This window comes from Peromyscus eremicus, chromosome 7, assembly GCF_949786415.1.
Source record: "Peromyscus eremicus chromosome 7, PerEre_H2_v1, whole genome shotgun sequence".
NCBI classification, from domain to species: domain Eukaryota; kingdom Metazoa; phylum Chordata; class Mammalia; order Rodentia; family Cricetidae; genus Peromyscus; species Peromyscus eremicus.
This window is the reverse complement of record NC_081422.1, coordinates 37059002-37083369: the sequence shown is the minus strand read 5'-3', so window position 1 is coordinate 37083369 and position 24368 is coordinate 37059002. Positions and strand designations below refer to the sequence as shown.

The 24368-nt window shown below is 47.1% G+C and overlaps 1 protein-coding gene and 1 long non-coding RNA gene across 5 annotated transcripts in view; one reads left to right on the top strand and one right to left on the bottom strand.

The window, feature by feature from the left end:
• Grik4 (glutamate ionotropic receptor kainate type subunit 4) overlaps window positions 1–24368 on the top strand; it is a 317685-nt gene that overhangs the window by 82618 nt on the left and 210699 nt on the right. Inside the window, exon 1 of one of the 2 annotated variants that reach the window (XM_059267677.1) lies at window positions 15373–15602. The exons of the other annotated variant lie outside the window; for it this stretch is intronic. The gene's annotated coding sequence lies outside the window, so the exon portion shown is untranslated. Of the gene's footprint in view, window positions 1–15372; window positions 15603–24368 lie in introns of those variants that run through there. 2 annotated transcript variants of the gene reach the window in all.
• LOC131914900 (uncharacterized) lies at window positions 450–16410 on the bottom strand. Of its 3 annotated transcripts, none has more exons than XR_009380215.1 (5): window positions 16326–16410; window positions 13089–13261; window positions 3162–3213; window positions 1234–1555; window positions 450–1094 (listed from the first exon to the last, which is right to left on the bottom strand). It is a non-coding gene; the product is annotated as an uncharacterized LOC131914900 (long non-coding RNA). The 3 variants fall into 3 exon arrangements; XR_009380214.1 differs by having other exon boundaries at window positions 13089–13204; window positions 16326–16405; XR_009380216.1 differs by lacking the exon at window positions 3162–3213 and having other exon boundaries at window positions 13089–13204; window positions 16326–16405.

Below are 24368 nucleotides of genomic sequence, written 5' to 3'. Positions count from 1 at the left end.
AGGGAGAGCCAAGAACCATGGCGCTCTCTTCATGAGGTAGGCGGCTGAGACTCTGTTCAAGGTCTTTGATTGGGTTCTCATCCTAGCAAAAGGTTGAGATTGACAGACGATGATTTTGGGAAACCATCCATGCTCCAGAGCTTGCTGTGGGGCAGGCTTGGCTCTCTTGGTCGTCAGAGGCACGTGGAGGTATTGTTAGTTGGTGAATATCTATTGAACACCTCGTATATATCAGCTGCTACCTCTAGTTCTCTGTCTGCAAGGAGAATTCTAGTGGAGACGGTCATGCTGGGATAAAACACAACCACAAATAAACTTCAAAGCTATTTTTTCCAGGTTCTGATGAGTTCTGAGACAAAGATGGCATGGGTCACAGGTATAGTCGGACTTAATGGCGAAAAAGAGGGAGAGCTTACGGCAAGCATCTGGGTGTAAAACATTCCCACCACGTGGACAGATACCCAGAGATGGGGGCCTATTGGGGCATCTTTAGGGACAAGAAAGAAAAGGTTTGGTGTTGGTGATGTACTGAAAACAGGAGGGTGAAGGGAGATTTAGACAGAGGGGACAGCATGGTGCAAATTCTACAGGAGCTCGAGGCCGTGGTTAGGATGTTGTTTGTGGCGAGAGCCTTTGGGACATGACGAGTGTGGGGATGATGCTTTAGGAGATCAGCCTGGCTGAGCTGTTCTGGGGCAGAGTGTAAGAGACCGGCCAGACAGCTCGTCCTGAAGTCATCAGAGAAATGGAGCATAAGGAAGACTTCAGCCCCGTGGAGCATGGAGTCTGGCTGGCGTCTGAACAGGACTGGTTTGGGAAGGAGGTGGAGGAGACTTACTTCGATTTTTTTGGCCTGAGCAACTGGGAGCATATGTTGAGGAGATTAATGGAGATGATATAAGTAGGTTTTTTTTTCCTGGTTCAGGTTGAGATACCAACTAGATATCCACAAGAAGATAGCAGTTTGTAGTTGGGTTTCTACAGTCAGGTGAGAGATGCAGCCACAGATAGAGGTTTGCGAGTATCAGCGGGGGAGATTTCGTAGGATAGTGGTCATGGAGACAGTGTAATTTTAGATCTTCAGAACGGTCTACCTAAGGCAGAACAAAGAGATAACAAACACCAATACACAATGGCTAACTCGGGCAAAGGCAGAGATTCGATATCCAGAACCATAAAATAAAAACAAAATGAAAAATTCTCCCTGACCTCAAATCCACAGGCAATATTTACCACAAAATTAAGCAGCAGGGTCTTCTCAGGGGCTCCAAAATACAGTGATGGATGGAGGGACCATTGTCACATCCGGGACCGTCTGGTTTAGGTGTCCATGCCTAGAAAAGCTGAGGGAAGATAGAACCAGGACTGAGGGGCCTCAACAGTTCTTCACTGACAAACGTGAGCAGGGCAGCTGGCTCTGGGGAGATGTATGTTTATAGCAGGAGCGGCTGAGCGCAGAGCCCAGCAGATGGACTGTAGGTTCATGAGGGCCCAGGCCCTGCATCTTGTCAAGAGTGGCCGTCAGGGCTTTCTTCCAGGGTCTACTGAGGATATGCTGCAAGGAAGAGGAGAAGATCAAACAGGGGGTGGATGAGAAAGACAGACTGGATTAGAGCAGATGGAGGGAACGCCGGGGAACCTTAGGAAGCCAGTGGCCTGTTTTGTTCCTGTTTTTTAATCCCCCGCCATGTCCCCCTTCTCCCTGAAACCCCCGCATGACACATAAGCAGTGTCAGCTATGTGGAGTTAAAAAGGCTGTCTGAGCAAAGGCTTTGTTTTGGAGTGTAGGAAATGTACTTCAGACTGGGTGTGGTGATATGTGCCCGTAATCCCAGCTCTTAGGAGGCAGAGGCAGGAAGCCAGCTGGAGCTGCATGAGACTTTGTCTCAAAAAAATCCAAAGCCAAACCAAAACAAAATGGAAAAACCAACTTAATTCACATAAAATAAAATGACTGGATGCAAATTCTATAAAAAAAGAAAACAAACACTGTAAGGAAATAAGAGAAGAGAGAGAACAGAGGAGAAGAATATCCATTGAGACAATGGGGGCACACCAGAAAGATATGTACTCCCCACCCCCACCCCCAAAAAAACAACCCAGGAAAACAAAGGAACTTGTGTTAGAGTCTGTTGCTATGACAAAATGCCCGAGGCATGTCCAACGGAGGGAAGGTTTATTTGGGCTCATGTTTCTGTTTTCAGAGGTGCCATCTCATTGTTGGGTGACTTCGTTGTTTTGGGCTTGTGGTGAGATGGAGTGTCACGGCCGGCAGTCTCCATAGAGTAAAGCTATTTATTTCACAGTGGCCAGGAAGAAAGAAGAGAGAGGAGAGAACCTGGGGTCCCAGTACCACCTTTAGAGGCCCACCCCAAGGGCTTAATGTTCTTCCTCTAGGCTCCATGGGAAAGCTATACTACCTCCTAGTATATGCTATGGAGTGGAACACTTAAGACCTTTGAGGAACACTTAAGACCCAAACTGTGGACTAGGTAGATGGTTCCATGAGGACCTGAGTTCAGATCCCCAGCACCCACATAAAAAGCTCGGAGTGGCCACACTAATGCCTGTTATCCCACTGCTGTGGAGGCTGGAGACAGGCCTCGCTGAGGCTTGCTGGTCAGCTGGTTTAGCTGAAACTGTGAGAGTATCAAGGGAATAAGAGGGAGAGCAGGACCCCTCACACCATCCTCCACATATGCACAGGCTTGAACATCTTCACACACATGTGCGCATACACCACACACACACACATGCATTACACACAAAAAAGAGAAAAAAATCTGAACTATAACAGCACCCTGAAACGAAGTTGTTTAGACAGACTGTGACCCAGTATGGGGTCGTGTCACTGAATGTAGGAGTCATGAAAAGTTTGGCAACGGTAAAATATGTGTGTGTGTGTGTGTGTGTGTGTGTGTGTGTGTGTGTGTGTGTGTTAGTGGCAATGTGTGTGTGTGCCCATGGATGCACTTGTGTGTGCACACGTTTGGATATATACTAGTGGGGGCTCCAGGTTGATTTTGCTTATCTTCCTGTATGGCTTTCCACCTGGTATATTGAGACAGGGTCTCATTTGAATCCTGATCTGTTAGCTTGCTCCAGGGATCCCCTGTCTTGCCTCCCACATGCTAGGATGGCAGGCAGGCCCCTATACTCACCTGGCGTTTATGTGGGGGCTGGGGAGATAAAGTTCCAGTTCTCACACTTCACCTGCAGTATAAGGTTTTGGAATACTCAGTGACCAAACATACCCGGCAGTGTTTTTAAAGCTCTGCTCTTGCAGAAATATTATGGTGTAATTACAGAAGACGATGCTTTCATTGCCTATCATTCCTCAGGATGTAGATACCAACAAACATATCTTTGGATTGTATTGGATTAGAATGTTGATTTTATTTTTATTTGTTTCTCTTTATTTTATTTTTACTTACTTTTATTTTATTTATTTTTCTCTTTTATTGAAAATAGATTTTCCCCTCATATAATATATCCTGGTTATGGTTCCCCTCACTCTACTCTTCCTAATTCCTCCTCACCTCCAGTCCCGCCAGAATCCACCCTGTTTCTGTTCTCATTAGAAAACAAACAGGCTAAATGTTTGATTTTTTTAAAATGCTGTTTGAGTTGCTGACTTAGGTTTTATGAAACATCGTTAAATGAATTTTGGCTTGAGATTGGGATAGCCTTTCCAACCATTTCTGAAATGGCCCCAAACATACTTCTGCCACTTTGTACTAAGTATTTATACAAAATGCTGTTCTCAGCATTGATGATTATAAAATCAAAATATTGATCATCTCTGAAAAAGGTCTACATCTGCAGTATCGAATAGTCAGCCAAGACTTAATGCTTTCTATAAAAATAAACAAGTACATCCATCTTATTAGTATGCAAATGTGCTCTTTCTTTAATAAATGGTAAAATTATATGTACATGAAAGTTACTTTAAGATAAATTTCATTATGATTTATTATCAGAAATGTTTGATTTGCATATCTATTTTACATATCTGAGGTCATGTTAATGTTTTTCTGGGGGGCCAGAAATATGGCACCAAAAGCATGCTCAAAGGTATTTAAAAATGACACAGAACATAGAGGATACTGTAAATCAGGAGAAAAGCTGTAGAAAATGTGACAATACTCAAGACAGATGAAAAGTGGAAAAAAAGACAGTTTCATGAATGCAAACTAAGATGTAAGGAACAGAGGAAAAAGCAAACATTGTAAATATTTTGGAGAATTTTAGAATCACAGGGAAGTCCACGAGAGGGAAATCCCTAGGGAGAAAATGACAGCAGGCCCCTGTGGAGAGGCGACAGAGACAACAGCAGAGAGCAGAACAGCCGCAGTTCGTGAGACCCCACGAAATCACAAGTGTCTGGGTTGGGGATGTGGCTTGTTTAGTGGAGTGTTGGCCTAGCCCACGTGACACCCTGGGTTTTCACCCCGAGCACTGCAGGAAAATGGGCATGGTGGTGAACACCTGTAATTCCAGCACTGTCAGTGAAGGCAGGAGGATCAATTCAAGGCTCTCCTTGACTATACAGGAAGTTCAAGGCTAGCCTGGGACACATGAGACCTGGTCTCAAAACCAAACAAACAAAAACAACCCCCAAAAACCAAAAACCTGCTTAAAGCTGTATGTTGAAAATGCAAACAGTGTACTTGAGACTATTGATCTAGAAGGACTCAAATCCATTCTGTCAAAGTCATCAGGTCTTAAAGAAACAGAAGGAGAAGCCCATTGGGCAGCTAAGCAAAAAGAACAGGTGACTTAGATGAGAAAGCAAATGGTATTGTCATCAGACTCTTCTGCAGCCATACGTTATGACAGAAGAAAATGGAATAACATATTAAAGGTACTCCGAAAAGAAAATGTGAACATGAGCCAAGGGTTTCTACGTTCAGCAAGATTGACCTTCAAGCATAAAGAGCACAAACTATTATTAACATGACATGGAAGAGTGGAGACACCCTCGTTTCCATGAGCTCTTCTCCAGGAATCTGCCAAAGAACGTGTTTCAGATAAACAAGTGAGATGTCCAAGGCACAGGAACCAAACACCTGGTGACGTGTGGGACTGATGCCAGGAGAGGGTTGGGAGGGCTGTGTCCTACTCTGTTCAGGCCAGGATGATCTGAGGATGGAGATGAGGTGTAGCATTGGAATGTTAGGGATGGAGTGCTGTGTGGAAAGCATTTTAAATGTTTTTATAATCGTAATTTGCTTGTAGGGATGTTAGTATTGTTTTGTTATTCTGAGACTGCTGTGTGTGTAATGTGAGATGGAGCGAGGCAATGTCATCACGACACTGTCATTTTTGTGTCCTTGAGAACCAGTGTTCTCAGTTCACAAGAGACAGGACAGCACAGAGTAGGACAGAAGAAGCAATGCTGTGGAGATGCATTTTAAACACATGCCGATACACACACATGCACGTATGCACACACACACACACACACACACACACACACACACACACACACACCAACTCATACACACTCAGATGCATACACATTCATACACACATGCATATATACACACACACATACACATATGCACTCACACACATTCAGATTGCATACACATACAACACACATGCACATACACACATTACATGCACATAAGCACATGTGTATTTCCAACTAGGTCTATTGAATGAGGCCTGGAAACTACACAGTGAATGCGATGAGCATCTTTTATGCTTGATTTTAGTTATGACACCATTTCTTTCCCATGGAAGAAAACAGGGTTCCTGTGAGGACTGGCCAACCCCAGGCCCCAATGACGGATATACAAGATGATAACCCCAGGACAGGTCATGTCAAAAGGATATAGAAACCAACTTAACAAGACTCCCCATCAACCAAGGGTGACAATTTTGGCTCTAATAAGAGTAGAAATGCCATGAGTCGAAACCATGTTGAAATGTGAGCTTTATATATTTTCACATTAATGAGTTCATAACGACATATTAAAAAGTAACTAATTGGTCATCTTCTGAGGATGGCAAGGAACCAATTTATCTTGAAAGCTGGATGAATAAAAGGAAATAGATATTTATTTTGTCATTCCTATCTGAACTGTAGCCCTGGGTAGCCAAATAATAGCCAAAGGGCACCCTCTGTGTGGCGGTCCTCAGCTGATTTGTGAAAACCGAAATGAGTTGTGAGTTTGGGTTGATATTTTAGACAAGCAAGCACCCAATGGCTGTTAATATTCTTTTTGTAAGAACCAAAAGCAGGCATCATGTACTGTCTGATGAAAGGGCATTGCCATAGTCTTGGTGATTGAACTTGAAGGCCGGGGAGTGGGTGAGAGCCATGTGAACATGTTAGCAACAGGATCCAGATGGAGGGAGGCTTCGTGGGGCAGAAGAACAGAGGGAAGACGTGGGAGAGGACTGTAAATTTGAAGACAGAAGATAGTCTTAAAAGCTTGGCAAGACTGACTACCATGTCTACCAGTGTACATGGGTGATAAAAATCATAAAAGGAACATATACAGGGAAGCTATTGCACTAAATGAAAAGTGGTTACTCTGGGAGGAGGAGGGGTGTAGCATGAATCTTAGAGAGTCTTATTAATAAAATCAAACCCGGGGCCAGTTGTTGGGGTGAAATGCTGAATGGTCAGAGAGACAGAACAAGCCACAGCTATCTCACCTTGCCAATTCCTCATCTGGTCCTGTTTCCTCAGACTGGAAGCCTCTGAGTCCTCATCCAGAATGAATCTCAGCTGACCTCTTGGCTTTCTTCTCTGAAAAAAAAAAAAAAAAAAAAAAGGGACTGGCGGGTGTCAGAGATTTGTCCTGACTGTGGGCCAGGCAGGAAAACTCTAGTTACAGAGGGGGCTGTGGGTAATGGGACATGGAGGGCCTTCTAGGTGGCCAGAACAGTTGTATGTCTTAACCTTAGGCTATTGTAGTACCCCACTGATTTTTTTTGTGTGGTACTTCATACTTGGGTTTCAGCTAACAATGAGCTGATTAGAAATGAAAACGAAAATATAAGCCGAGTGTAAGGCTGTAGGGATGGAATGAGTTTATTTGGGAGGTGGAGAGGGATAGGTGGGGAAGACAGGCCAGGACTGAGCCTTGGGGGTACCCCAACATTTGAAAGCCTGGAAAGAATGAAAGTCTGAGGAGGAGCTGCCATTGAGGTGTGCATTTTCTACCACTATAAAATACACGAGGCAGGCTAATGGCATAAAGACAAGGTTTCTACAGCTCACACGTTGGAGACTGGGATTCTATGATCTGTTAGCCCTGCAGGTTTGGCCATCAGTGAAGGCTTAGGGCAGATGACTTCAGAGTGACGAAAGTGTGTGCGAGCAAGAGGCCACACCTCCAGCTAGGAAGGGAGACTGCTGGGTGGGGGGGCCTGTGGTCTGGTTCTTCTTATAGCAATCTTAATCATCATCACCTCCTCCTCCCCCCTCCTCCTCCTCCTTTTGAGAACTCAAGATTCCATGAGAGGGTCCTTAATCCTTTCCAGGGGCAAAATGTCCAGTGGCCCAAGGACCTCCCGTGAGGCCCTACCTCTTAAAGGCCCCACCACAGCTCCCATTGTTTTACTAAAGACTGGCCCTCCAACATGTGAACCTTTGGGACAAACAACGTCCAAGTCACAGCAAGGCAGGACAAGCCAGCTACCACTCTGGAGCAACAGATGAACTGGCTGTCAGGGAAGTCTAGAGAAAAAGCAAGCCGTCCTCTAGTGAGGATAAGCTGTGACGTGGACACGGCCATTCTTAGAGGACCATTCCCATCTGAATACTGACCAGGTGGGATCCTGCTTAACTTCTGAAATCAGATGAGCTCAGTCACACTCAGGCTGGTGTGTCCAAGGGAGCCTTGAGTGCCATGAAGGGAGGGTTACAGAATCTGTTCTGCTGACGTCCTTCAGCCTCATCCTACATGTTGCCTCAGCCAGTGTGGGTTGCTGAAGCTGGACCTGCAGCAAGCCAACTTGCCCACAGCAGGGCCTGAAGGATGGAAGGCTCCATCCTTGTAGACGGCAGCCACCAACTATGGAGAGAGGGTGCCTGTCAGGTGGGAATTGTCAGCTGGGGTGTCCGATACCCTTTGCTGTCTGCCTAGGAAGTGCTGGGGAATCAATTCTCCCTGCATCTTACCTTGGCCTCGCCTTTAAGGGCCAGCCAGGCACAGCTACAAGTCATCCCAGTGATACAGGAGTGCTTTGCACTGGAGATGAAGGCAGGCCAGGGCTACTGGAGACCCAGCCGGTGGGATCTGATGGCCGCCACTCAGCACGGAGGAACACAAGTAGTCAATATTCGCTGAGGGGCTAGAGCCAAGAAGCCATGGCTGAGCCAGTTACGATAGGCTGACACAGCTCCAGAGCAGTTTGGCAGTTTCAAGGAGTGTTTACAGACCTGCATCTAAACACCTGGAATTCTCTTCTTTGTAGGTGTGTTTACTCAGGCTCAGGACCACAACCTCCAGTTACCTATCCTGCCCAGGGGCAGAGGCCATGTAGCAAGATGGCCTGGTGATAAAGAGCTGGGCTTGGGTTGGCTCACCTCTGGCGTCTACTGCTTGCAGTTTCTGTAAGAAATGGCTTATTCTGTGTCAAAGCTCAGAGCAGCACTAGCCACACAGGGATGGGGTGGGGGGCAATCTTAGCTAGCCTGGTGATAAGCACCCTGAAGGCTCTGCCTGCCTCACTGCCCTCTGTCAGGAACATAATGGTATTCATCATTCTTTACCACACATGCTCCATATATGCAGCTCCCATGGAGGTATAAGGGACCCCAGAGGCGATTTCCTAGGTGAAAAAAACTGAGCCCATGGGGACAAAGTCTTATTCTATCACCAGAATTTTCTCTCTCATTCTGTATTTCATTGCCTCAAAGTCAAAGTGTTACAGATCTTTTATATTGGTGTGTACATATTAAAGACTGCACTGTGGGAAGGTTGAAGGTCCCATTAGGTCTGAATGTGTGTCTGTCAGCAGTCTTGCTGGTTTTGGAGGTGATGCTTGCATCCATTCTACATATGTGGTTGTTTTCTAGCATGTGTGATGAACTTTCAGTGAACTGGCCCAATCTCATGCTGCCTGACATCTGGGGGATGCCTAGGGAACTGGGGAATTTTGCATCTAACCACAGATTCGGTCTAACAAGGTCACAGACAGACCAAACCTGTTAGACTGTTATGGGGCTGTGCTCCAGCCAACTGACCTCAAATGTGTTCTAACCTTGTCCGCCAGGGCAGCCCCATCTGGTAGCCAGAGCTTGCATCTGGGAAACACAGGTGCCTGGTTTGCATGACATGGAACAGCTTGGGAAACTGGATGACACGGACAGTTGGCTGAACTTCTGCAGAAGTTCATGTGATGCTTGGCATCACATAGGGGCAGACTGTCTCATCTCCCCTTCTGAGCTCACTCCTAGCCTCCAGGGGCCGGAGGAGGAGGAGGCTTGAGCCTTGCTGGGTTCCACAGCCCATAGCTGTTAGGCCCGAAGCATTGAGCAGTAGCTAGGCCACTGGGAGCATCGTATGCTTTCTAGGCATCAGCTTTTGGTTTGAAGAACAAAGAGACCCCAGGACCATCACAGCCAGCCTCTCATGGTAGCAGTAGATCTTCAGCCTTGCCTCCCCATCCCCAACATGAAGGGCAGAGTCTATACCTAGAGCAAGAATGGGGCGGAGCAGGAATCCTGGTGGAAAAGATACTGACTGTATCACCCATAGCATCCCTTGGCTCTGCCTCTGTGGGGATCTGAGTTGTCCCCAAATGCCCTTCACCAATTTAGAGTCCAGTCTGGGAGGGGGCAAGTGAACGTCCGGCTTCCTGTTGCCCTGCGCTGGGATCTGAACACAGCGACACCTCCACCCTCAGCTCTGTCAACTAGTTGGCAATTGTTATTGTTTAGACATGTTGCTTTGGGGTCCTAATTAGTACTGAATAGACAGGACTAAAGTGCTGGAGGGCTTTTTTCTCTGGCTGGCAGAGAGAGTGGGGTTGCAGGCAACACAAGAGTAAGGATTAATAAAGCCAGTCACCATCTTCTCGGTGTAGGGCACAGCCACTGATGGCCCCACTAGAGAACAGAGAGTCTACGTTCCTGGGAAAAGACAAGGAGGATGCAGGAGGAGAGAAGGGCGGAAGGAGCAGGCCAGCAGAGCGGGAGCGGTGGCATTTGTATAAAAAGACTCCCGAAGAGATTTATGTGGAAGTTAGCGCTGGAGAAAGCCACGCTCTAAGTGGAATATTAATGGCCTCCATTTTCCTGCCGTCTCCTGCAGGAGCACTTTGGAAGTGCAAGGGGAAAAAATGGCCTTGCAGTAATAACTGTTATTTATATAGGAGAAAAGCATTGGATCTATCAAAATGTGAGGTTTCAAGGTAATAACTGGACCCTCAGAATCATCATTATCTATTTAAAAGGCAATTTCTAGACTTGGAAGTTGATAGAAAAAACATGGCCCAGTCCTACCATGGTGGTAAATAAATTTGCCTTTTTATTTTTATGATTTGATTTTGTTCTGACTCCAATGAGAATTGATGGGTAAAGGGAACTTCAAAGGGTGTGACTGGAGGACGACCTTCCCAGCATGCCCTCGCAGATGTTGAACCACGACTGTTGGGCACACCACATTTCCTGTTTCTACCTGGTCACAGCTGGAGGGAAAACAGTAGATGGAGTGCAGGAGACGTCTGTCTGAATCTATGAAATACCTTCGCAGAGGCTTGCTCCTGCCCTTTGCATTCTGTCTCTCTCTCACACCTGCTGAGTTAACAACAGCCAGCAAACATATTCCTGGAATTTTTTTTTCTGTTTGTGTCACAACTATACATTTTTTCCTTTCAGAAAAAAATAGGCACCATTTTGTGCATACTGTATTGTGATAGACCTTTCCACTACCTTGTGAACAGCCTTCTGTATCTGTTCATAGAAATCTCTACCTCCTGGCTCTTAAATATCCTCCAAAGACCTGTGTGCTATTAAGAAATGATGGTGTGTGTGTGTGTGTGTTGGGAATCGAACCTAGGACCTCATTCATGTTAGACAAATGTGTGTTTTTTTTTTTTTTTTTTTTTTGGTTTTTCGAGACAGGGTTTCTCTGTGTAGCTTTGCGCCTTTCCTGGAACTCACTTGGTAGCCCAGGCTGGCCTCGAACTCACAGAGATCCGCCTGGCTCTGCCTCCCGAGTGCTGGGATTAAAGGCGGGCGCCACCACCGCCCGGCGTTTAGACAAATGTTTTACCACTGAACTACGCTCTCAGATTGGGAAATGGTGGACCCTTTAAGAGGTGGAGACCAGGGGGAGGTCAGTGGGGCAGTGCTGTTAAGGTGGGGAGTGGAAGTCACTTTTTTCTCTCTCTCCTTTCCCTGGGAAAGCAATGCTGTTCCATCACCCTGCCTTGCCTTACTGCAGGCCTAAAGGCAACAGAGCCAACCAGTCATGGATTGAAGCCCAAGCTGGGAACCAATATAAGCCTCTCCTCTCAATAAAAGGGTTGACTCGGGTATTTGTCACAGTAAAGGAGAGCTGACTGGGGCTGACCAGATGGTTCAGTGGGTGGAAGTGCTTGCTCTGTAGACTTGAGGACCTGGGTTCTTTTCCTGGAACCTACGATGGAAGGACCTGACTCCCCAGATGACCTCCACATATGTATGTCCCCACTTACACACACACACACACACACACACACACACACACACACACACACACACACCTGCTATGGTGGTAATATGTGTTTAAAAAAAAAAACAAAACTGGTCAGGTGGCAATGGCACATACCTTTAATCCCAGCACTCGGGAGGCAGAGGCAGGCAGATCTCTGAGTTCAAGGCCAGCCTGGTCTACAGAGTGAGTTCCAGGACAGGCACCAAAGCTACACGGAGAAACCCTGTCTTAAACAACAACAACAACAACAACAACACTGACCAACACACTTGCTTCCTTTTAAAAGCCACATGCTCTTCTGTGTGTGACTGTCCCAGCACATAGTGTTTCTTCTCTCTGTGCGTGAGTTCTCTCCATCCCTGTACCTGACTCTCTTTCTGGACTATTATTCCTAAAAGTGAGAGAAGTGGGTGAAAGGGTATGAACATTTTCAATTAGAATCAATTGAGCATTTTTGACCTTAACATATGAAATCTGACACCTTCTGTCCCGTGGGTCAGCTGGAGTCTTGGGATGTCATATCAGTGGTCACACGAGAGAGCTTCAGAGTATCAGAGCTTGCTCATTTCAGGGCCGGGATGGAGGTTGAGAAAGAGATGGAGCTGTCTCAGGAATGTGGGGTGTTTAGCCTCACTCTGTGGAAGATGAGAGGTGCTCAGTAGCCCTTGCTGCCTAGGCTGGTTTCAGTGACAGTGGCCATCAAGCACTGGGGATGTGGAGACACTTGGAATGTGGTTTGGACTCAGTGGCGCTCCTTGCTCTGCTAACGAGCTCAGGGTTCAGGTGCACGTGTGCATGTGAGCTCCTTCCTGTGTGAAAGAGGGGACCGTCATGCATACCTCACCAAGTGTCTGTGTATATGGGCTAAATGAGATCACCTTGTAATCCTGCTGTGTGAAGTACGGAGCACTCCTTAAATGCCGGTTAAACATTGATAACGCATATGAGGTTTATTTAGAGAACTATGTGTTCCTCTCTGCCTCACTACAGGGCTTAGAGCCCTGCGGCCTAAAGGACAGGTGTTTTGTATTGTCCTTATTGTCCTTTGACCTTGGGAAAGGTGTGTAATTGTCACAAGTCAATTTCCATGTGAGACAGGGGTGAGTATATGGAAGGTTAGCGGCCTCTTTAGCCAGAGAACACTCTTGTAGCCTGAGCAGAGGAGCGTTACCACCTGCAGGTAGAGTGTGGGGCAGACAGGTGGGTAGACAGACAGAGGGAACAACAGGTAGACAGACAGGTAGACAGGCAGTTGGAACACATAGATAGGTCCTAAGAGCAGGACATGAAGAACACACTTCTCCTTTCTCTAACTACTTCTCCTGTCCCAGCCTGGTCAAGTGCCTGAGTTCACAGATCTCAATGCTGACAAGGAGGGGACCCAGGAACTGTCCTGGAGAGCAGAGGGGGAAGAGCTTTACTCACCCAACAGTGGACTGAGGCTTCATTTTCATTCTATTCCACTCCAGAAATCAGGAAATATTCATGAGTCGAGTCTATGGGATGGCAGGTCTCTCTGTCATTGTCAGGAGCCCTGGGTCCTGCAACAGAGAGGCGGGCAGAGCGCACCTTTCTTGCCTCCTCTTAGACTATTATGTCTGGAATTTCAAATAGGCAATTAATGAGTTAATGAAGTTGTTCCTTTTAGAGACACCAGTGGAAGATGGGGGTAGATCCAATGTGGTTTAGAAGATGGGGCTGAAGCTCATGGTAGAGCAATTACCTAGCATGCACAAGGTTGTGGGTTCAGATTCTAGCAGCACACACACACACACACACACACACACACACACACACACACACACACACACACCACAGGGGGTGGGGAGCTTAAGGCTATCGAGTTGGAACCCTGACTCCACCACTGGCAAGCTGTGTAACATTGTAAAAGTCACTTAGCCCTTCTGAGCCAGAGTTTATTACTGTAATAGGGACAATAGCACCTTTCTTGGAGGCTGGCTATGGACATGAAATGGGACAAGGACATAGAGCACAGGAAGTACTCAGTCAAGTCCATGAAGTAACCGCTGTATGTTATTTCCGGAACTCTAACAAGTAATTAAAGGTCCAAGGCACTGGGCCTTCCCCAGTATCAGCAGACATTGCTAGTTGATGTGTTAACGGCCCCTAATGAGTGCCATGATCACCAGTTAAGTACAAGCATTAGGGGTGAGTAGAAGGCTCTTTCCCAGCGCCTCCCATTCATCTGCTGGTCATTAGTTCACATTAGTTGCAGGCTGATTAACTGCACATCCCAAGTCCCCGCGCACCTCCAGTTCTGAGGCAAACCTGCATGCCCCCCCCTATCCCAACTTGCTGCAGACTCCCAGCCCCTCTTGCTCCTGGGGTTGTGATAAACCAAGTCTGTGAGGAGAGCATTGAAGATGACTGGACAAGAGCCAGGAAGTGGTGGAGGAAGTCCAAAGCCCCATAAACGGATTGCCCTAGATGTAAAGCCAGCGGTGTTGGGGTGTTTCGAGGCCAATGAAAAACTTAGACAAGTAGTTGAGGCTCTGGGAATTTCATTAGGAGTCTTCAGAACAATCTGCGAGGCGAGAGGCAGAGGAAAGGCCTGTGAGCTGCCAGATTCCTGGTTTGGTTCAGCCTTCCTATATCTGGTGGTTTTGTTTCCCGTTTATTTTGAATACAGATCCTTCTTATTAATAGTTTTAGTATCACACTCAATAGCATGGGTTTTATTTTTAACTTTTCCCTATCTCTCTCCTTCCCTCCTTCCATCTTTTCTTATCTGACAGGGTTTTATGTTGCTCAGGCTTTGCCTCTAACTCACCAGACTCACCACTTGAGGGAAAAGAGGTGTGCTCTACCATGCCCAGTTCATGTGGTGCTGGGGCCCAAACGGAGGGCTTTGGGAATGACAGGAAAGTGCTCTACCAGTTGAGCCACATCCCAGCCCAATCTGATAAACTGTATCAGATAATTCTATCAGAACATTATCAGGGCATTTGGAAGTGGGCTCAGGGTCTGGTACCAAATCGGAGGGTGTGTATGTGAGCTCAGACACATGCATGTTACCCCCCCTCCCAGTTTTTAACCTTTGATTTCTCCAGACTTTCTTTCTAAGCAAGACCCAGGATGAGGGCCACAGGAGTTGGAATCCTTAACAGGATAAGCAAACTTGAGCATGTGTAACCCAAGCCCATGATCCAGTAACTAAGTGGTTTAATTATGCTTATCACTGCTAGCCTGAGCCAGGCGCCTCTGTGGATTAATGCAGCTAATTCGATATCCTCTCTAAGCAGTACTGTCAGCCAATGTGGCTGTTCTAAGGAGCAGCCCTGGATCTCTCCGTGCAGCGTCAAGGCCAACCAGGGCATTCATCTTGCCTTTGGAGGAGGGCTCTGGGAAGCCCACTGACAGGCTAATTTCGCTGTCTCCTCATCAGTCTCCCCCCACAGCGCTTGCTTGCCTCAGATGTCCATTGGAAGTCTTTGGTGCCTCCCCTTCCTCCTCCCATCTTCTTCCAACCACTGCCGAACATTTTTAATTTGCTTTGAATAATTGATTCTGTATTCTTCGTGCACCTCATTTTACCTCACTTTTATTTATCACCCTTCAGCACTTCCTTGGCGTCGGCAGCTGTGGAAAGAGCTGGGCAGTACCAGGTTCCACTGTGCAGTGGGCACACAACTCTAGCGCCTCTGGTTCTGGAATCCACAGTGTCCTTATCAACCTCCACACACTGGTGATCTCATGGTTGTATCCTCAAGTCTAGAGAGTGCATGACACACAGATTAATGAACGATTGTGGGAAAGTGAAAACTGAGTCATGTCTTGTGTGTTCCTGCCTGTGGGACTGGCTCCTGACTTTTCACCTGTGACAAATGCCTCCCTTGTGCCTCACTCCCACTCACTGTTCCCAGTAGGACACAAAGCCTACACCCTCTGTCAGCATCCTTAGCTCTTCTCATGAAAAAGGTAAGATTTCCATTGAAGCCCTAGAAAGTGAACTGTCCCATGTCCTCTGGGAGTTGAGAGGAAGCTGAGAATAATGTAGCCTTCCGTCTACTTGAGATTGCTATAGGAACCTATTTTTCTTCCCTGGTAGTTCTTGTACAAACTCATCTTTCTCAGAAAAAAATACTGGCAACCTTTTAACAAATTGTGAGCCTGTGTTGGGAATAGTACAGGAAATCAAGAGCCAAAAAGCCTGACTAGCAAAAAACCTTGGACATGGTTGAGCAGCCCACAATGCTGTGCTCTGCCCGAGTCTCTTGTTAAGGTGTCTAAGTCCCTCTTCCTCCTAAGGATTTGTAAGAGTCAGAAAAAGGCTGGGCGGTGGTGGCGCACGCCTTTGATCCCAGCGCTCGGGAGGCAGAGGCAAGTGGAGCTCTGTGAGTTCGAGGCCAGCCTGGTCTACAGAGCGAGTTCCAGGACATTCAGGGCTACACAGAGAAACCCTGTCTCAAAAACCAACCATCCAACCAACCAACCAACCAACCAACCAAACAAACAAGAAAGAAAAGAAAAGAGAGAAACAAAGAAGGAAGGAAAGGAAGGAAGGAAGGAAGAAAGGAAGGAAGGAAGTGGCCATGTTGGGTATGTTTAAGCAATAGGTTCAGGGTTTCTTAGGCAGAATTAGATTTATTCTTGGCTTTTTGTTCCCTTTCAACATTTTTCTTCCTCTATGGAAGTACTCACCTTTGCTTCCACATCATCCCAGGGTTCTGTTGCTCTGACAAAGACAGAATGTTCCAGAACTCTCGGGTGGATGGCTTCTGGGCACTGGCAGCTATGTTGCCAGGGTAGAAGGAATCTCTAGCTCTCTCCAGGGTCTGAGTCTGAAAGAGTGAGGCTTTTGAGCTTTATTTATCCACTCACAAGTATCCAGGAGCTACAGAGGAGCAGAGTGCTGTTGCTGGACCTGTGACACCCACTGTGGAAATCATCTGGCTGCTGGGGTCCGAGCAGTCTGCAGAGATCTCCAAACAAGAGGGAAGGCACGGAGGACAGATGGGAGCTCCCGAGGAGTCATTGAGACCCATGAGTCTTGAGGAGAAGGAAGATAGGACAGGACAGTGAGGTGTCAACAAGCCATTAAACTCCACAGCAGGATGCTGTGGCAAATTGTAGAGAAGAGGTCCCCAGCAGAGGGGACTCGGGCTCTGATGAAGTGAGAGACATTTAGGATCATCTTAAAATGTACTTTTATTCCATTATTATTGTTGTCGTTATCTGTAAGATCAGAAAGAAAATTCAGTTTCGTGATGGGTCTCCCATTTAGGGCTGGTTGTACTTACATTCCAGAGCCACGCGTCAACAGGCTTTCTTAGCCTTGCTTGGGAGAGGGACACTGGAAAAGAGGCTTAGACAAGCTGGTGCAATTGTGCAGAGGCCACCACTGACCTTTGGGCCATAACAGGCTATTTTGTGGCAGAATAGAGACCAGGACCCAAGGCTCTTGCTCCCAGGCTAATCATTCTATGAGAAGACGGGAGAGGGTTGGGGAAGTAGCTCTTCTGGTTAAGTGCTTGCCTCAAAAGCAGAAGGACCTGTCTTTGATCCTTAGAATCCAAGTAAAAATGCTGGGTATGGGGGTGCAAATTTGTAGCCCTAGGACTAGTGCAATGGATCCAGAAGTCTCTCAAGGGCTCACTGGCCAGCTAGTCTAGCCTAACTGATAAGCTCCAGGCCATTTACAGGCCCTGTCTCAAAGGAGATGGATGGCATTTCAGAGGATGACATTTGAGGTTGTCCTCTGGCCTTCATAGGCACAGTCACAAATACAAACACATAGACACACACACACACACACACACACACACACACACACACTATAAGAGAGGAAAAGGAGCTGGAGAGATAGCTCAGCAGTTAAGAGCACTGACTATTCTTCCAGATGACCTGGGTTAGATTCCCAGAACCCACATGGTAGCTCACAGCAGTCTGTAACTCCAGTTTCAGGGGATCCAACGCCCTCTTCCAGCCTCTGAGAGCACCAGGCACACACGTGTGGTGCACAGACATGCATGCAGGTAAAACACATAAAACAAAATTTAAAAAAGGAAGAAGAAAAGAAGGAACACAGGCCATGTGGATATCTCCCTTGAGCGTCTGTTTCTTAGATGCTGGCTCACATACAGTATTCCTAAAGAATATGCACTGGCCTGAGAAAAATGGTTAAGACATGGTCTTGGCACAGCCCTGCCCCAGCCCTGGTGACAAACAGGTCTTGGAACAATCTCTTCCCATTTTCTTTACGCCCCCACATCTAGAATGCACGCTCCTTGAAGTGAGGTGCTCTCTGTTTGGTTCAGCTAAAATAACAAGAGCCTGTGGATTAAGTCTTCTGCAATGGGCACTGTACCAAGCACTTTAGATAAATGATGTCTTGTCATCTTCGGAGTCAAGACCTAGGCATCATTGTCCTCCTGGCAGATGATGTCATCAGTGCATTACCATGGAAGCTCTGAAAGATTTCAGTCATTTCTTCAAATGACACAGCTGGATAGCAGCTGTATTAGGATTTGCCCACAGGTCGGTAGGCTCCCCCAAAGTACCCCCGTGTAAAGCCTGTTCATTGGAAAGTTCCTTGCAGCAACCCTGAGCCAAACTTGGTCTGTGTACAGAGGGCACAGGATGAGAAGACACCGGTGTGAGCATCTCTGTGGAGAGGGAACAGTTCTTTTCACAGTGGCAGCCCCCTCCCCCAGGCTCGCTCACCACCCAGGCCCGCTCCTTCGAGTGCAATTAAGCATCTCTCCACAGTAAACTCAGACCCCATGCTTGGCAGGTTCCAGCAGAGCCCTGGCGGTGGCTGCCAGCAGGAAGCACATGGCAGAGAAGCTTCTGAGCAGAGGGCCGAGAGGCAGGAGGAGGTGCCACAGTGCTGTTACAGTTCTTAAGAGGACACAGAGGGGGGAAAAGCCACATAGGTTCTTGGCAGCTTCAAGTCCCAATTTGCATCTCATCTGGGAGTCATTTGCATGGGAAGTCCTATCTGTAGCTTTATGAAATAAAATAAATAAAATGAATGGAAGGGTGGAGTTGCTAAGCAGATCCTCATAAACTTGTGCTCCCTAAGAAGTTACTGCTTTGCTGGGAGTCTGCCTGAGTCCCTAAGAGCAATGCTCTGGGTAGGCGGGGCAGGGTGGGGGAAGGGCAGACTTCAGGATATAAGGAAACATGGGTCAGGTTCACGGTCAGAGGTGGCATCCTGAACATTGCCTAGGAAGCCCATAGCGCTGCTAGGGCCCAGTTTCTTTCGTCCTTTGGCGCCATCTTGATAACAGAGGTACCTTTCTGCTCCAAGGGCTTTCTCTCTCCTGAGCTCTGCTGGGCTTCAGAGATGGCTCTGTGCTAACAGCGCTTCTCAATGCTGAGTGGGATAATCCTGGGTATCATACCCAGTGAGGGATCTTGGGTCCCACCCGAGAGATTATTGTAGGATGTTAGAGGTAGGAACCCAGATACCTCCAGCTGGCAGCAGGGGTGTTGGGGAGCCACCCTCTGAGGAGCCTGCTCCCAGATATGGGCAGCCAGAGCTAGTAAGATGCCAAGCGTCTCCTGCAGGGTGACAGTTACATATTCATCCCAAGCTTGGCCCCTCACCTGAGCTCATAGCATATCTTCCCCACAGTTTATGGAGAGAGTCAGCCGATTCCCTAAGATCATCGAGGGCTTGTGGGTCAGCAAGGATCTGCCCTAGGTCACTTAGCCACTAAGTAGGAGAGTTGAATTCATAATCTAGTTCTTCACACTCAAAATCTCGCTGCATTTTCACAGGAAGCAGGGAGACTGCTCCTGAGCCCAGCAGGTTGGTTCATACTCACAGATGGTTTAACAGTGTTGGCCCAGCGACCCTGAAAGGACATCCAACTTAAGCTTTTTCTTTCTCTTAAGGGTCCCTTGCACCCAATAATTGGTTTTCTCTTCTGTCTTCCAGGAACAGTCAGGAGCAGGGATGCACACAGTCCAGAGGGGCCAGAGCCCCAGAGCAAGAGCCAGGGCTCCTGTTCCAAGTCTAGAGCTCTCTTTATGGGTCCTGGTTGTCGCTGTTGAACAGCCGAGATGCAAAGGCTATCAGTGAGCCATCAATGGAGCCTTCTAAGTCTGCTCACCCTCCTCCACAGTGAGTTTAGGGGTGTTCCCTCTACCCCCACCATAGTGAAATCAAGGAAGATCCCCTTAACCCCCTCTGCAAGAGGGTGGTCCCTTCTACCCCCTCTGCAATGAAGTCAAGGTGGTCCCCTCCAGACTCATCTACAGTGAGGTCAGGGGCAGCCCCCTCCAGTCCAGGGTTGGAAGCAGGAGGCTCTTAGCCACCTCCTCTGCACTTTTTCCGTCTTGCAGCCTCCAGGGAGGTGGTGCAGAGGGAACAGAGTGCTCAGCTAGGTGGGGTTCCCGAATGAGGTGTCATCTGCTCATTCCATTGTGTCTTTGGCAGGGTAATAGCTGTGCACATGATGGGGAAGTTTGGGGAAGACGAGAAAGCGATGGAGTTTTGCCCAGATTTCCCAAAGCAGAACCTAGGGGCTCCATGTGAGCCCTGTTCAGGATTCAGCCTCCTTGATGAGTCCAAGGAATGTCCTGGGGGAAGGAGAGACCTGGAAGAATGGCAAGGCTCTGGCTTAATTGAGGCTAGGGAGCAGAAGCAGAGGGCAGGTCCTGGATTGTTATGTTATCAGACAACAATGGGGAGGGAGAGAGGGAAGGAGGGAGAGAGGAAGGGAAGAGGAAGGCTGGGGAGGGCAGAGGGAGTAGGTTAGGGTAGTTTTACTTAAGAAACAGAAAAGCAAATAGGTCAGAAGACACTTGGATATAATTCCATCACTGTTATCCACATCTGTGTGACCCCAGACAAGTGACCCAATCCCATTGGTCTTCAGTTTCCTCTTCTATAGAATTCCAGTTGGTCACAGTTAGACAAGAGTGAGAAAGATGATCAGGTGTCATGGCTCGTAATTGTAGCCCTAGATTTAGGAGGCTGAGGCAGGAGGATGGAAAATTCTGGCTCATTTCATGCTGCAGAACAAGGTCTAGATCAGCTCAAGTTATATAGCAGGACTCAGTCCCAATCCTCCTTCCATATTAAAAGATACACTGTGGACTAGAATCCCAGCTGGGTATCAGGAGCCAGTGTCTCTGATTATACTGAATTTGAATGAGAGTTTAAACACCCTGGTATTGTTTTGGGTCAAAATGATTATGATTTTCAATTCAAGAAATTGAATCTGGTTACCTGCTTTCCAGCGCTGTTGGTGGTGCTGTGGATAATATGATAGGCCTGTATGACTCAAGGTTTTGTTTGCTAACATTGGAGGCCTGAGAAAAATGAAGAAATCAGAAACTGCTTTTTCTTCACACCTCCTTTTTAAATGTATTTATTACGTACGTGTGTGTGTGTGTGTGTGTGTGTGTGTGTGTATGCATACATGCTCCCCGTTCATGTGTGGAGGTCAGAGGTCAACGTGGTGAAGTGAATTCTCTCCTTCCACCTTCTGGTGAGTTCCAGGGATAGAGCTCGGGTTCCCAGGCTTACCACCCACTTCCACCTCATCCATCACTTCATTTCATTTTCGACACAGCTTTATCCAAATGAGTTTATGTATCATGCAAATCATGGTACAATTCAGTGGCTTTTAGCATATTTACAGAACTGTGCAAGCATCGCCCCAACCATCTTCAGAATGTGACTGTGAGTGACTACTGTCACTCTGGAAAAGCCTCATTGCCTTTTGCTATCACTCCTTAGTTCCTGGACCTCTCACAGGCCCTGAGCTGCCATGTGTGCACTTCCTGTGTCTGTAAATGTGCCAACTTAGCATACTTCTTGCTTACTTTCACTGCTACTATGATTAAAAACAAACAAAAACACCTCGACGAAAACAACTTGATGAAGGAAGAAAAGGCTTATTTATTTTTTCAAATCTAATTTTTTATTGAAAATTTTATGGATGTTTACATGGATGGGAGGATAAAGGGATTATTTTACTCACAGTAGGTACAGTCCATTATCACAGGGAATCAAGGTGGCAAGAGCTTGAAACACACTGCATCCATATTCAGGAAGAAGAAGAGTAATGGATGCTGGTAGTTAACTCACTAGTTCCTTTTCGTCAGCCCAAGACCCAAGCCAGAGAGTGGTACCACCTACTATGAAGGTGAGGCTCCCCACCTTAACTAATCAGGATGGTCCCTCACTGGCATGGACAGAGATTAACCTCGTGTAGATAATCCAGCTTCTTCCACTTGCATGATATTTTCAGAGTTCATCCATGTTGAGCACCCCATTCCCTTCTGTGGTAGAAGTGTGTTCTAGTGTGCGGACGTCCACATTTTATCCATTCATCAGTTCACAAGATGTCCTATAGGTATTTGGGTTTCTCCCCATTTTGAGCTATATGAATGATGTTCCTGTAAATCCTCACATACATACAGGTTTTTAGGCAGACATCCCTTCCGCATCCTCTTGGGTATATGCCTAGGAGTAGAATTGGCCCATCCCGAGATCACTCTGTATATGATCATTTGGAGAACTCCAGGCTGTTTGCCAAAGTGGCTGCCCTGTTTTGCTTTCTTGTTCATGTGCGAGCATTCTATCTCCACAGTGCTCTTCTGTGGTTTTGATTAGCGTTCTCCTAGGTGTTAATGATGATGAGCACCCTTCTATGTGCTTATGGGCCATCTGTGATCTTCTTTGAGGATCAGTCTACTCAGATCTTCTGCCCATTTTTAATTGAGTTATCTCTCTCTCTCTTTATTAAGTTATAAGGGCTTTGTGTATTCTAGATACAGTTCCTTGTTGGCTACATAGTTGACCAGTCTATTTTCTTTTGAGTTGGTTGTTGACTTCCTTTCTTGATGGTGTCCTTTGAAGTGAGACATCTGAATGTGAATGTTAAAAAAAAATTGTCAGTTTTAATTACACTGAAACCTCATTAATGTAGACTCTAGCAATTTGGAGTTGGTTAGGGCAGAGGGTCAAAGTCCATTTTCTCGACAAATAGTTATTGAGACTGTCTGTAGTCAGAGATAGTGGTGAGCCCTGGGGACAGAGAGGTGAATAGGGCAGAGCCTGCCCAGCCCACAGTCTGTAGTAAGGAGCATACTGTTACACCATCCCAGACAATGGGCAGGTCTCTGGCAGCACAGCACAGAGCTTGGGAGCTCTGGGGGAGGAAACCCACCTCCATTAAAAAAGGGTTTACAAAGCAAGTGAGCAGCAGAGACTTTAGGAAAATAAACTGCTTTTAAGGCCCTGGGTCCTCTTGCTGGCGTTGACATCTGTGCTAACAGGGATGGGATTGCCTTTGTCCTTTGACCATCTGTGCAGAGCTGGGATGCCTCCCCCTCCCCCTTCATGGGTTCAGCACATTTTATCATCCTTAATACTCATGAGAATCTAGTGGGTTGTCACCCTTTCCATAAGAAAACTGTAGCTTGGGGAAGTGAAGTGACTCCTTCAAGGTGACATGATTAATTGTTGGGGCTGGCATTAAGACAGAGGATCTATCTACAGCATTATGCAGCTCTCCAGCAATGTGTACTTACTGTCTTCCCTAAGAGAGGAGTTATGCTACCTGCCCTGGGATGAGAAGGCACATGGCTACCTGTGCTACTCAAAATTAGTGGTTGGTGTGTATAGCTAGCTGTTCAATGGTGGGTTCTCCATGGCTTGTGTTTGAATGGTGATTCATTCATTCATTCATTCATTCATTCTCTCTCTCCCTCCCTCCTCCTCTCCCTCCCTCCCTCCCTCTCTCCCTCCCTCCCTCTTTCTCTCTCTCTCTCTCTTCCTCCCTCTCTCTCTCTCCCTCCCTCCACCCTCTCTCTCTGTTTTTATATGTTTTGTTTGAGATGGGGCCTCACATCGCTATGCAGCCCAGGCTGGCCATGGACTCATGGCAATCCTCCTGCCTCAGTCCCCTAAATGCGTCAATTATAGACACAAGCCACCACACTTTACACGAACATGTGCTTTCTTTCAATCATCAGATGCACTCTCTACACACTACGCCCTCACCTTCTAACAAAATTGCCAAGACCCTGGGCCCCTGCCTGCTTTTGACTCTCTGTGGCTGTAAGTGGCTCTGTTATATCTCTAACTGCTCACCCATGAGGCCTCTGGGATGTCCTGATATGTTCACAGTATCCCCCAGCTCTCTGTAACAGAACCTATAGGGCATTGTTGCATAGTCTTGAGGCCTTGACTCAGAGGACAGTGAGGTCTGTGGGTTGTGCAAGACTTGGAATCATTTCTCCTGCTGCCAGTTCTTAAACCAAGCTAACCATCACCACTGCTTCTCTTGGGGGCTTTCTTCTCAGGCTCCTCAGGCATAGTCCTCAACAGTCCCTCCTGGGCATCTTCCCAGTTCTCCATTGATAGCTTATACTCTGCTGTTGAGACTTCTGGTTGCTTTTATTATTTACGAGGCAGGGAGTCTAAGTGTGGTAGGTGCCCAGACCCAGGGTTGTACCACAGGTGAGACAGACCTGGCAGCTTTTTCTGCAGGCTTTTTATAGCTACTCAACTTCTTTATGCCTTCCCTTCTCACGGTACCAGACTCCCGAAGGCAACAGTCAAACCCTCTCACCTCCCTTCCTGCTGGAGGACTCAGTTCAGTGGAGATGAGTTTCTTCTTAAAGGCAGTTCAGCCTTCACCCTCTTGTGAACTGAGTGTGAATTCACCAGCTCAGAGGTTCATGGGCATCCTGTCTTAGACACAGTGGCAGCATGGCTGA